The 15,041-nt window shown below is 40.6% G+C and overlaps 1 protein-coding gene across 11 annotated transcripts in view; it reads right to left on the bottom strand.

The window, feature by feature from the left end:
* The window catches only part of MAGI2 (membrane associated guanylate kinase, WW and PDZ domain containing 2), a 773,865-nt gene that overhangs the window by 646,497 nt on the left and 112,327 nt on the right, over window positions 1-15,041 (bottom strand). The window contains exon 2 of one of the 11 annotated variants that reach the window (XM_072858637.1): window positions 9,421-9,504. The exons of the other annotated variants lie outside the window; for them this stretch is intronic. The gene's annotated coding sequence lies outside the window, so the exon portion shown is untranslated. The remainder of the gene's footprint in view (window positions 1-9,420; window positions 9,505-15,041) is intronic. 11 annotated transcript variants of the gene reach the window in all.

The raw sequence follows: 15,041 nt of genomic DNA, 5'->3' as shown, positions 1-15,041 counted from the left end.
TGACACAGACATAAGGGCACAGAAACTCACAGTGGTACTGGTACTTTGTGGAAACAACCAGGTACTATTTTAGTTTTTCATGAGCGGCAAGAAAGCCTTTTTCCTTCAGTTCCAGCTTCCCAAGCAACATGAAAAACAGAAGTGGCTATAGGTTTTCTGGGGCAGCTATACTCGTCGTCCTCTTAGGTATACATTCACAGTTCTTGAAATTCTGCCCAGAGGAGTAACTACTCATACATAAATGTTGCCATTTAATCTCCCAATTCATTTGGGTGGCTTTTCTCCCTGAAGAACAACAACAACAACATCATCATCCTTGAGTATATATCTCTTTGGAAATCAGCTTCAATCTGTGCCTTGTTCTTTCTTCTTTAGTCTCCATCATTCATTGGGAGGGCAGAAGGGGGCCTGAAGGCCAAAAGATTATCCCTCCCTACTGAATTGCAAAAGAAAGAAAAAACAGTGCCAAGAGATTATCTTTTAGACCACATGCTCTCTTTATGTACTTTGGCCAATCCGTCCCTATGATCCTCTTGTGGAAAGATGAGCAAAACTGAACTCAGACATTTCCAGGTATCTACAAATGTCTCAGCTTTCCAACAAACAGGACTTCATTTTCCTCTGAACTCCCTTTGATCCCAGGAAATGGTTCAAAATCAAGACCCAAAACCGCTGATCAGTGTTGCCCCTCAAGGCCTGAGATATCAGGACAGATCTCCTGAGAAGCCTGGTGTGAAGAAAGAAGGCAGCCCTAAACTCTGTGACTGCATGCTCAAGCTTGAGTACAGAAAGTTGAGTTTTTCAACCAGATGAATGACTGCCAAGACAGCTGTAAGGACGCAGGTGTGTCTTCACCATCCCCCGGCAGTAATCTGTTTAGGGAAAGGAAGCAGGGAATGGGGAACCTTTCACACCTGGGTCAACAGATACAATATTGTGTGCTGTTTCTTCTGGCCAAAGCATCTCTGTGTGGTATGAAAAGCTACTCAGCAACACAAGGAAGAATGACTGAAGTCAATATGTTTGCTTTTTCTTCTGGCTTTCTCCTCCGTTTGAAACCAGTGCTGCTAGCATCAAGGTAGAAAGACTCAGCAAAAAGCAAAAGCTAGACTTGGATGACTAATCTAAATTATTATTCAAAAGTTTTAAATGAGAAGCTTTTGGAGCTGATCCATTGGGTGTTTATAAAGCACGGAGAGACCCTTCATCAACACTTTCCTAATGGCAGTGATTGATGGTTCTGATCCATCTTTCTCTTTGCTGTCACCGCTCACACTGCATCACTCCAACTGTGAAGTATGCCAAATTGCTCCTTTTAAACAGACTGTAAACCTTTGTGCACCAAAGAACAGCATGTGTTACTTAAGATTACAGGTTTTATACAAATACTAAGCAAAATATACACTATATGCATCAAGCTATGCTGAAAGAAACCGGTGCAGTTCAGCTACAGTAATTACCTCCCCAATGGCTCTGAGGCCAAAAGGTCCCCTACTTTTACACTACTTGAACACTCTCTGAGCTTCCACAAAAGCTATACTATTCACCTTGAATGAATTCAAATATCATACGAAAGAATGCCCTGCTTCACTGTGAGATGATTTTATAGGAAGCTTTGTTAACTTATTCAGAATTGGGAATATCATTTTGCCTATCGTATACCTCTACCCTGAATATCATAAGAACGCAACATAAAAAGTGCTCTGGCTCAGTACAGACGTTCTTACAAAGATCCACCTAGCCCAAGATCCTGTCTCCAACAGGCGCCAAGACAGGATATAGAAATAATGGTGTGAAAATAGTGTAACACTGTATTTGTCTAGTATACTCTATATTTCAAAACAGTTTGCAGCTGAGGGAATTCCTGACCCACAGCTCATATCCCTTTTAACCCTTGTAAATTAATACCCACAACATCCTTTGATAGCAGTGTTATTTCTTAGCAAACATGCATTATGAACAACAACTTAAAAAAACCCAAAAACAAACCCAAAAAATTAAGTCTCCCACCAGCTAATATGTGGGGTCAATGCACAGAACACTTATATCAGGCTTTCTGGAGCACCATAAATGCTTTGTCATTGTGTTCCTCAGTGGTCCTCGTCTTTGTAAGCTGAAAGACAGGAACAGCACGTAACTACCTAGCACAATTATTTCAATGTGTTAACTTTTTAAAGACATCTTGTACATATCACATTTCCAGAACCAAAACAACAGTAGGTAAGAGGAGTGATGCAATTTTATCTACCAACTCATAAAAAGAGAATTAGTATAACAAATTACATTACCCAAGCTTGGAACAAATAACTTGTCTCTTTCCCAAGAACTGCCACGTGTTACAACAATGAAGGCTGACAAACTACCGTGATGAAAAACCAGAAGAGAATTGTGTGTACAAATTAAGATCCATCCACTGCCACGCTGGAAATGCTTATCCTAATACCAGCACTGAAGACTGGAGGTGTAAGAGTCAATCATCCTGCTCATGATACACATTCCTCTGGAAAAAAACACTGCCCGTAGCTCCCACACTGGCCATGTTATGCAGCTTTTGCACAGGTCTGCTCTAGGCAATAAAGCAGATCGTGGTCTCAGTGCAGCAAAACATCCCTGTCCTGAGGGCTGACAGGGATTCTGCAGGGGCAAAAAGCCCTTGAACAAGAAGCAGACTAGGCAGAGCAGGCAGATTAGTGTTACCTTCCCCCATCTCATCATCTAATCTCTTCATGGGTTTTTATAATCTGACATGGTTTCCTTTGAAACTGAAACAGGGAAATTAACTGAATGATCTCTGAACAAACATGAGACCAAAGGAACTCACAACCAGCAGGGCAGCCCCGTCAGACCCACCAACGCAAAAGGACTGCACGCAGCCAAATCTCTGATCATGACCATTCTGTAATTAGAATATTTTAGCCAAATGATGCAGTTCTTGAACTCTATTCCCAGTGGGATTCAAAAGGAAATCGTGCCCATGAGTTCAGTGTGCCAGCCAGGAATAAATTAACAGCCAAACTTTACTATCACACACAGAGTTTAGGGCCATGATACAGTGGAGTGAGATGGGATAAAGGAATAAATAGATGAAAAAGTACACATTGTAGAGTGACACCTAGAATAATTTGGAGAACACTGAATGCAGATGCAGATGTCTCCAGTGATGAGAAGGATTTCAATAAGAGAATAACAATAACAAAAGTTATTCTCTTTGCAACTCAAACTAGTGACAAAGTATATTTGGAATACACTTAGAACTGCAAAGGTCAGTTTTGATATCTTTTTAAATCAGCTGTTGACATTGTTATATTAGAACTATTAGACCACACAATTTATCATTTTTTATCTAGTCGATTTATTTTCACTACTCTTGTTTTACATTTTGCACAATGATGTAATTTATGGACTGGTTTTTTTTTGTTAGACAACCTGAGAGCCATAAAGAAGACTTCCATTAAGTGCACTGAGATGCCCCTGCTCTTCAGAGCACAGATTTTTGTCTCTCATATCAAATTCCCCCAGCCAGTTTCTGCCTTGTAGTCCAGCAAGGCCAGTCAACTCTTTCCTAAACCAGGATTTCAGACACTGTTGGTTTATTTTCCTGTTGCTCAGGAAAAAGCATAGAGTGTGTCTGATGTCCTGTTCTGTGCAATGAAAGCTGGACAAGATACCATTCTACTTAAGCACAGCAATATTAAGGAAGATATTTTCAGGGCTTTTCATAATACAAGCTCTTTGAATCTATGAGATGAATCACAGAGTTCAATAAAGCGAGACAGAACGCTTCCAATAACTCCATATCTTGGGTTTTAGGAGACACTATGGAGCTCATAGTAGGAACAGGTACTAATTTAAAATGGCTAGATTAAGGTGTTTTCCCCTGTTGTTTTAGCCAGTGTTTCTATGTTTAGAAAATAGTGATATATACAGACGAGAATGATGCTATTAAGACAAATACACAGTTTAAGGAGATAGCAGAAATTATCTAAAGGTTGCAATTAAACCTTTTGCAAATAAACATTCATACCTGAAAAGGCACCGTAACACATTCTTCAATGTAAGTTGAAGCGAATAGGCTTAGCACTCAGCTCTTCTAAGACAGCAAGAGTACATAAACCACTTCTATCCAAACTCAGCACAGCTGGAATCCAGCTGTGCGCTCCATTACTTGAGCAGCAAAAAGAAAATCTCCAGTCCACCTACAGCAAAGTCGTTGCCAGAGCTATCAAAGGGACTACAGCCATATATCTACACGAGATGGCTCATTTAGATGTCTTCTAAAGCCAGCTCTTCTCTGAAACGTTACTGTACAATGGTATGAGAGTCTATAATTGCTTCAGAGAAAAGAGAGAGTTATAAGACTGTGCTTATTTGTAAGCCAGTGGGCACGTTTACTGTCAATAATTTCCATAACGGGTAAGATGATGTTGTACAGAGTTGGCCTCAGTTGCTAAAACTCATCTTAAGCTTTTGTGGTGCACAGTTTGCAAGTGTTGGGACAGCTAATGGCTCTGTTTTTTCCAGCGTTAATACTGCCCGTTATGTTACATTTCTGTTAGCACTGGCATTAATTAAGATGTCAGTTTGCAAATGCAGTGCCTGAGTGCACTCGGGGGCCCTGATGTTCCTGCCAGCCCCCGGGGCTGCCCCCACCCTGCCCACGGCCCAGGGCCCCGTTCCAGCCCCCAGGGCCGTCAGTCCCTGCCCCAGCAAGGCTGTAGGACGCCATCTCCAGCCCTGCCCGACCACAAGCCCTGCCAAGCCAGGCACCCCTGTCTTGGCCCACCCCCGTCCCCACAACCTTGCCCATCCACCACAGGCTGGGTCTAACCCTGGCTCCCCTCACCGGGCCTGATCCTGACCCCCACCCACAGCTCCCGGATCCCTGACCCAGGGAATGCCCTGACAGCAACTGCTGCAGTTTTCCTATGTACTACATTTTGAAACTGCGTAAGTAATCCACACATGAAGAACATCGTGTTTGAACATGGGAGCCCAGAACCACAAGTTCACATCTAAAAGAGAGACCATCTGATTTCTATCTTCTTCGGTTCCCCCATGGGTAAAAAAGAAATGGCAACAGCTTCTTACTAGCCAAAAAGAGCATGGGGCAATGACCTGATCTGCTTCCAAACACTTTTGTTTGCCAACAAGAAAGAATGCTCCAAACCAACTGCTAAACTTGAAGAGTTATATGTCATGGGATGCTGTGCTTGATTATTTGACCCTTCCTCTAGTCACCTCACCAATAAGCAATCCCCATGTTGTCTATTATTTTACTGTTTTAGTATAGTATTCTACTTTGAAAAAAAATATAAATCAGTAGCTGATTATTTTTCATCAATACCTTTAAAAAAATGAATCTTGCAACATGTACTAAAAAGAGCGTTCATGAGAGCTCACCAGCAAGGCAGAAACTGCCCAGACTCTTTACCAAGATGACTCCAGAAACAACTACTCATAAAAGGAAGTTTTTAAGTGAAGAGAGTAGTTAATATCATAGAATAACAAGTCTTACTCAGTTCTTTAAACCTAAAGGTATTTTAATTACATTTGAACAAAACATTTTCCAGACACACCATGCAGACAGTTACAGTGGGAACAGCTCTACTATTATTCTGGCAGAGAAGAGTGAGGAAACCTTGAGTCTAAGAAAAGATTACCATGCTTAATTTCAGTCTTTGCATTTAAAGTAATATTTTTAAAATGAGGTGTCCAAAGATATCTCTTATCTACTTTCTTAATTTAAATTTTTCCTTTTAAAAAATGCAGCATTAAGCTCGGGGGGGGGGGGGGGGGGAGGGGGGGATCACTAACCTGAGCACAATCACAGAGAGGGAAGGATCAGAACAGGAGTCCTCAAATACTGCTCAAGAAATATCCCTGCACTGGCAAGGTCACTGCTGTTTCAAGGCCAGGACTCTGCTGACGGGACATTGCTAAAACCACCCAGTAGCAGGCTGGCCTTCTGAGGAAAATAAACACTTAAAAAATACCAGGTCCACTGAGCACATTTTCTCTTTTGATGTGTTTGGGAATTTAGCTCAAGTTCTCATAAATGAAGTGTAATGCAGTCTCTTCTGCTTTCTCTCTCCCCTCAGATTTTTTTTCCAGTAAAAATCAATGCTCATGAAAGCTGCAGGATGAGAACTTCGGAGACTAAAGGCCTCTAATGATCTAGAGAAGCACAAAAATCTATCCTCCCCCATTCAATCCCAGGAACGCCTCAACCCCTCTTTGCAAGGATCACCTCCCTAAGAAAGGAGAAAAGAAACCAGTTCAAGGAAACAGTTTGACCTTGAGCCTTCTGCTAAGCCTCTCCCAGTGATGCTAATTATTGCCAAACCTGACAAATCTTCTCATGGCAGTGTCACTTTGCTGTTAGAAAATACACTCAGAGCCAAGTCAAAGGAAAGCGGTCATTGCAATGAACAGCTCATTCACCAGGGGTCTGGGTACAACATAGTCTAAAATCACTTTGCTCTGAACTTAAAACAACAACAAAATATTTTAAAGCCTCGATTGATCTTTTTCTCCCCTGCCCCACCAGCACAAATGATTTCTATTGACTGAGTGTCCTGGTTTCAGCTGAGATAGAGTTAATTTTCTTTATAGTGGCTGGTGTGGGGCTATGTTTTGAATTTGTGCTGAAAACAGTGTTGATAATACAGAGATGTCCCCCCCTTCCTTCTTCTTCCCCAGCTTTCTATACTGAGCATGACGCCATGTGGCATGGAATAGCCCCTTGGTCAGTCTGGATCAACTGTCCTGGCTGTGTCCCCTCCCAGCTTCTTCTGCACCTGGCAGAGCACGGGAAGCTGAAAAGTCCTTGACCAGTGCAGCAACAACTAAAACATCTCTGTATTATCCACACTGTTTTCAGCATAAATCCAAAACATAGCCCCACACCAGCCACTATAAAGAAAATTAACTCTATCTCAGCTGAAACCAGGACACTGAGAAAGAAAAACTGCTGAACAAAAAGCAAGGAAGCATTGCACAACAAAAGACTCGCCAAACCAGAACTCCAGAAATGTTATCAAGTTTTATCCCCTGGTGGGACCTGAAACTCAAATGCAGAGCCTTAAAAATACATGTTGAATATACTAAAATGAAACACCAAACCTAGACATTTTGATTTTAAATTATTTCACTCAAGTTAGACCAGAACAGAAATCACCTGAGAAAACTACATTGAAAAAGCACATGCACTGACTTCAGCTGCTGCTAACTCGATTCCAAAGTTTTAAATATGCTTATCTGCTATAATAACTTAAAATTGACACTTTCCAGGAATTTCTCACACTTCAGACAAATGCCTGCTATTTAAACGTGTAGCCAGACACAGTCACCTGGACTGCTAAGAAACTTTCTCAGGACAGGGGGATAACGGAGGTAAATTTACAGTATTGATATTTAGATGAGTCAAATCTAGAATAGATTTGTACCAGTGTTATAATAAAGCTATAATTTAGATGCGCAAACTGATGCAAACTCATACATTACTGTGATATACTTGATTAGTGTACCTGTTGGCAAAGTACCTTCAACATAATTAGGGTAAAAATGACTTAAGTTTCCAATTCTACCCGTCTGGCTTATACGTCATTATGAACACGAAGCGCTGAAGTTTGTATGGAAACATACCAAAAGGAAAGTCTGATAATATGGCATGTATGAGGCTTTTCATTACCAACAAGGAGTGGTTAAAACCTAAACCACTAAGCAATTCAGTGTTAAAAAAATAAAAAAATAAAAAAAAAGAAAAAAAGGGGTAAACCTGAACTTTGCTCAGAGGTGAAGCAGTGGTATTAGATTAGCAGCTAAGGAGTTGCACCTTCAGTTTTACTGCTTGTTTAACAATAATTTACTGAAGACTTTAACCTGGATTCGTGCCAAAGTTTTAACCTTCACAGAGACTTCTCCTCCCCCTGACTCATCCAGATGCTATCAAATCATTGAATCATACATTAAAAATCACTTCTCACTTCAATCAAGGCTGGGAGCCATCTACTTTGAAGGGAAGATACTGGCACAAATCACTAGTATTCAGAGTCTGTACAATATGCTTCCCAAAATTCCTCTCATCTCCCCAGGGACAAACAAGTACTTCTGCAGCAGACATTAGATTGACTAATCCTAAAGCATTAACACACACCAAAAAAAAAAAGGGGGGGCAAAAAACCCCCTAAAACACCCACCAAAAAAGCAACCAAAGTAGAAGCCCATCCCTACACATACACACAGATCAGTGCTGTGCCTTTACACCACCACAGCCTTACAACGTTGCTGCTGCATTAATCTAATACTAACAAAAACTTGAACAATAGCTAACAACATTCAAACAAAAACCATACACGTACAGCACAGAAAAGCTTTTGTTGCAATGTATGCTAGAAATAAAGCACACACAACAAAGATAAATCCAGTAGTTTTATATGCATTACCAAAGTCCTAAGTGGGAGTTAATAAGTCTGTGAAAAACCTTGAAAAGTCACAGGAAGATAACACAACACTGTTATTCAGATTTTACACACAAGTGAAAATATATTTAATACTCAATATTTTAAGCAGTGTAGACCTTGGATGGGCTGACCAATTTCACAGTTGAGAACCATCTATGCAGTGATTTGTACTCCTGGCACAGACTCAAACTATCTCTGATCATCAATTACCTGGGTAAGGAAAACATATTTAGAATAAGAATTAATTTTTTTTTTCTAGGTTTGCCTGGAATCATTTTAAGGCACAATTTCACAGTCTATATACACTAATATGTACTGATTCATTCTTGAATCATCTGCTTAAAAGAAAACAGCGTTTAGAACGGAGCTGCAACACAGAACATACGCAAACTAAATGGGTATGGGGCTGTAAAAGCAAGAGGGCATAATACATTAAAAAACCACAGTAGCTTACAGCAATTTCATCTATATCTTAATACACATTCAAAAACTTACACAATACCATAATTAAGTGACAGCCTCCCATGTGTATGCACTATGTCATTCTTAACTGTACGACCATATGCAAACTCTTCTGCAAGATCTTTGCCCGTTTTAATGCAAAAGATGGATGGCAACACTCATTCAATAAAAAGACACTTAAAATCTGGCTTTCTCCTCAGTGTTCAGTGCGTGACCATATGCTTTAGTTTAGTGCACTCCATTCAAACATGCTCTGCAAACAGAATGATTAATTTTCTTGGGGAATTTTTTGAGTATTCCTTGATATAGTATCTAACAACATCATAAATATTAGTTTATTTTCACAAGACTCCTTATAGGAAGGGACTCATATTACCTGCACTTTTCACATGAAGAAAGGTAAGACAGAAGGAGCTTAAAACAGCACATATTTAGTGATTCGGTGCCCAGTTAGCAAAGAAAACAATCTGATACTTTCTAGAACTCTTCACAGTACCTGGGCTTTACATATCCAAAACATTCAACTTCTCTGTCAGTTTTAAGTGCTCAGCATGCCTGTAACTGAGATCCAGCTTCTTTCCTGTGAAAAATCACATTTAAACAAGTTGATTAACACAATCTAGGAGTTCTGTGGCACAGGCATTGCTGTAATCCAGCCCTTCAGAGAGCAGCACTGAACTGCTTCAAACACAAGACAATCCCTTCTCTTCCTACCTTCCTGCTTGATTCACTCAATACCTTCCAATTTCTATATTAAATGAAGCAGGGTTATAAAAATAATCCATGGTGAATCACAGGAACCCTGAACCTCATTGTTTTCTATGTAGAAAAAGTTTTTCCAGCTATTTTGGACTTCCCTGACTGTAACTGTTCTCCGTCCCCCAATTTCCTTCTCTCCCTACGTGCAGGAACCCTTCTGCCACTGATGCATGTAGTGCTGTCATAGCAAATAAGCAAGTGGGCAAACCCATCTGCTTGGCATTTTGGGCAGAAGGAGAAGATTAACTCTGTACTGCATACATCAGAAGTAAGAAGATGATCATGAAAGTTTTATTGCAAGTGTACCAACATCTGCACATACCCAGGCTTCTGCTGGCAGGCAAGCACAGCTCGCTGGGTCACCACCACCTTGACAGTGGGCCACTCTGCATCCAGAAACTCCAGATTCACTTCCCCCCCAAGACAACACAAGAGCACCTGGACTTGTCTTGGTGGCCAGCAGCACTGCAGGGGGCTTTACTCCCTGCTCCGAAGCAGTGGCAGGGTTAGTAATCAACTGGCTGTATAATATGAAATGCATAAGCAGTCTGGGGACTTCAGGACAGGCGTCGCCTTCCTCACCAGAATGCCCTAACCTTGCACCCTGAGCTGCATAGCAGCCATCTTCAACAGACAGCTGGAGGAATAGGAGAGAGATGCTCCTCACCCTGACAAGGTAACCCACAGCTTTGCCATTGGAAACACTGGTTTGAATCCCTTCATGTAGGAAGCTTTGATCAATCAACTGCTATAAACACTGAAGGACACTGGCACCTCGTGCTCATCTGTACCATTTCTAATCACATTCATCGTGTCTACTTTGAGGAGTCAATTTGGAGCTCTGCAGCCCACAGTGATCTCCTGTTGCCCATTTTGGAGATGGTCAGGGATTTCAAACATTCCCTCAGGCCTGGGAGCCAGTGAACAGAAAACAAGCAGCGGTTCCTTAGCTGTGGATGCAGTTTTCCAGATCAGCAACGAGAGCTGCTTCATTCTCCTCCAGGACCATCAAGGGAGCCTGGGGAACAGACCCAGTTCCCTCAGCTGCTCCTCATCAGACTTGTGCTCTAGACCCTTCACCAGCTTCGTTGCCCTTCTCTGGACACGCTCCAGCACCTCAGTGTCTCTCTTGGAGCGAGGGGCCCAAAACTGAACACAGGATTCGAGCTGCGGCCTCACCAGTGCCAAGTACCGGGGGATGATCACTTCCCTGGTCCTGCTGGCCACACTATTTCTGATACAAGCCAGGATGCTGTTGGCCTTCTTGGCCACCTGGGCACACTGCTGCCTCATATTCAGTTGGCTGTCAACCAACACCCCCAGGTCTTTTTCTGCCAGGCAGCTTTCCAGCCACTCTTCCCCAAGCCTGTAGCGTTGCATGGGGTTGTTGTGACCCAAGTGCAGGACCTTGCACTTGGCCTTGCTGAACCTCATATAGTTGGCCTCAGCCCATCGATCCAGCCTGTCCAGATCCCTCTGTAGAGCCGTCCTACCCTCAAGCAGATTGGTGCCCATGTTTTGATTGAGGATTTTTTTTTCCCCTGAAATCAAGTGAAGTCTTTATAGTCCTCTTAAAATAAACCTGATGCATTATCTGTGTGTTTCTGTACGGTACATTTATTTCACCAGTGATGTTTAAATTCCTGTTGAGTTTTGTAGGCAAGCTCCCAGCGGCATGAAGAAATGAAACTGGACCTCTGAATTTATATTTCAATCTGGCTGCTGACAGAGTGGTCACCTCCTTGACCCTGAACTTTTAATTAAATCCTAGTCACATTAACAAAGTCATCTAAAAGGTTACAAAACTATGCTGTAAGGGAACGAAAGGTTATGCTCCAGAGCATGGTTCTGCCCAGGAGATGGACCCAGAAGCAAGTTTCATATTTCAGGGTAAGCTGTGGGCAAAACCCTACCTTGGCTGAAGTAATCAAGACATTTGCCATTGATTTAAATGAAACTAGGGTGTAACCTTAAAAGGAAAAAAAACCCCACCCAACCCAGACCATAATGAGAGAGATTAAATGTCCAGCAGGAGAGCCCTCAAAGTTCTCTACACACAGGCAGAAACATTTTGTGCTTGCCTCCGTCACTGCTTCAAGCTCACTTGAACAACCCAAGCAGTTGAATTCCTTAAATTCCTAAAGTGTTTTCTTATGTCGAGAGATTTTGTTCTTTATTGTTGTTTTTTTTCCTCAAAAACTTGAATTATTTCTATTGCAGTCATCCTTTAGATCTGTGTTATTGTTGCTGATGCTGTTCAAGCTACTGCAACATTTATCTGCTTTCTTAGAAGCCAAAGAAGGAAATTTGTTCCTGCCAAGTAAAAAAAAACAAAACCAAAACAAAAAACCACCATTCCTCACAGTCGTGTTTTAGTATGAGATTTCAACACTAACTTTAATTGAACAACACCTGTTTGTACAAGCTGAAGAACTGATCCCATTAGATTTAAAATCTAAAGAAAAACAGGATAAAGTTAAAGACAAACCAATCCCAAAATAGCTGAATTACACACATCTGGTCCTGGCTTTCCTCTCTGAACAATCACAGAGTTTGAGGCATAAAAAAAGCCTAAACAGGTTCCAAGTATTGCCTCAATTATTTCCAACTTTTTAATTGGTAAGAACTCAGAAACATGATAAAATAATATGATCTTCCCATCACATTTTTCTTCAGTTTGCTGTTAAGGAAAGGAATTGGTCGACTTCTGTTTTCTAATGCTCATTTCCACTGCTCAGCTTGGATCTTTCTGTCATCTCTATTTTCCCAACAGTAGATGGCACCAGTAATGTCTATATTCATTATAATACCAAGGGGTTTTGTTGTTGTTTTTAATATCCATGGTTATATTTTCCTGACTATAGGCTATGGGTTTCCTTAATAAGTCACCATTACAAAATTCTGCTTGTGAAATTCACTTTATTTATTGGCATGTGCTTCATTTAACTATCTGCTAATTATTCAAGTGTTTGGGATAATACTTCCTAAAACTATAGCTTGATACAATGCCAAAACAGTAATTTTCTGTGTTAACTTTAATTACTTCACTGAAATTGCATTAATTCAATAACTGCAACTTGGATTTTTATTTACTTTCCTGAAATTGCATTAATTTAATAACTGCAACGTGGATATCTGCTAGCAATATTCTTGTTTTCAAAGAATAAATTATTTTTACCACATAACTCAATTAAAAATGTTTCACAACTGTCTCAGCTCAGGATATACATTTACAAGGCAGAAATCATTTGTCTATGGCAACAGTTCTGCTGGTGTTTAGGCCTATGCTATATTTTACCCTTATATTCATCTACAGGTTCATACTTTTTTTGTGCTATTCAGGCCTAAGCTTAATGATACAAACACAGTTGCATCAGATTTTTTTAAATATATATTAATATAGATACATGCAAATACATATATATACACACACACACACTTTTACACAAGAAAACAATTACGCCAAGAATTCAGCTCTGATTGCCAGATGTAGGATACATTCTTTGTTTCTCAAGCTCAACCCCCACCACCACTACCCCCCAAAAAATATCCCATAACAAACCGACCTTAAAATCTCCATTGTGGATACATATATTTAGCTGATCACTACAAGTTCCTTTCATATTCTGTGGGGATGTGCAAACGCTTTTAGGATGTATTTTAGTGGACTACATTTGGTCAGATTAATCCCACCTTTAATTTCATACTACTAAAAAGAAATTTATGATTAATTTAGGAAAAGTATTATTAATTTTGCAAATACTTTCATTTTACTGGAAACAAAATTGTAATTTGGGTTACTACATACATAGATGTATATATTCCAACATAAATTGCAAGTGACCCTAAGAGAATGACCACAAACAGAAAAGGTAGAAAGGACACGATTCTTTGGAATCACGATTTCAAAATTCACCATGATTAAACACTCCTGTGCCTTGGGTAAATGCATCACTAATCTAGAAGGAAAGACCGTTGCTCATGACCTACACTCTGCGTGGATTGCTGACCTATTGAGTTCAGAGATCAATTTGCCTCCTGCGTCTCAAGAACATGTACAGCAGGCACTCACAGCGCTCAGATCCACGGGTTTCCTTTCTCTGCGAGCCACAACATCCGATATGCATACAAAGTTAATGTTCATCCCCACTCCCACCCTAAACTAATGATCCCCAAGTTCCTGTTGGTGCAAGAATGACCCAAGTCCAGGTCTTCATATGAAGAATCTGCTATCCCCACAGAGAAGAGAAAAATATGTTTGCGAACAGTCGTGGCCACCGAGATACCACAAAAATAAGTACGACAGAGAAATAGATAAAAGGAAGCTGAATGCCACAGCTGTGGAGCTCATGAGGTTTTCAAAGCTTGCACAGACCAGAAGTTATAGTAGATGTTTTCTGTTTGTTATTGGCCTATGTCTTCTGGGGAAAGGAAGTAGAAGAAAAAAAAAAAATTGATGTCTTATTTTAAAACATTAAGAATGAGGAGAGCACAGGGACAGTGTGTAACAAGTTATTGGATCTTACTGATGAGTATCTCTGAGCTTGTATTTCAGCCCACTCCAACATGCTGACCCTAAAGTCAGGAGAACGCATTGAAGTCGCTTGTGGCTGTACTGCTCTTGGAACTAAATTAACAGAAATCCATCTTACATCCAAAAAACAGACTGCTTTAAACACTGAGTGATTTGCAGTGAATCTAAAAAATAATCAGAGGTATTAATGTATAGTCTGTATCCAAGTGGTGTTTCAGGTGTTGACCGGGCAGGAGGGATGGCTTTGGTTGCCAGCAATCTGCTGGAGCCAGGCTGCAGGAACCGGCTGAGCATGTACTTTGCGGCACACCGGAGGCTGGCATGGGCAGCCCCCGTCCCTCTCACCCCCTCTTTTCTGTTCAGATCATAGCTACCCCTAGCCCTGCGTTGGGCAGATCACAAATGTGTTGTTGGCATTTTTACATTTCCCATTTGGAACAGGCTAGGGGCTTTTTGTTGTTTTGTTTTGTTTTTAATATAAATGGACTTTCAAGCTAATCAAGTCTCCATTGTTACAGCCCCTCCCGGGATACTCTGCAAAACAGTATCATTGGAGATCTTTCTGCTTCCATCTTATACTCTATTTGTAGTCCCTCATTTCAATAATATACATTTTAGGATCATTCTGCTTTTATTCTCAGATGAAAACAAAAAGAAAACAAAACCAATCAAGAAGCCAAGCACAAATGCAAATTTGATGCATTCAATATAATTCAGTACATCTAACTTCAAGCTGCAATTTTCTCTGAATTTACAAAAAGGGAACATGAAATTTTCTGGCTTTTAGAATTGCAACATTATAAAAAGAAGTGAAATCAAGATCA

The sequence above is a fragment of the Ciconia boyciana genome, chromosome 1, assembly GCF_034638445.1.
Source record: "Ciconia boyciana chromosome 1, ASM3463844v1, whole genome shotgun sequence".
Classification (NCBI taxonomy): domain Eukaryota; kingdom Metazoa; phylum Chordata; class Aves; order Ciconiiformes; family Ciconiidae; genus Ciconia; species Ciconia boyciana.
This window is presented reverse-complemented; position numbering and strand designations above follow the sequence as displayed.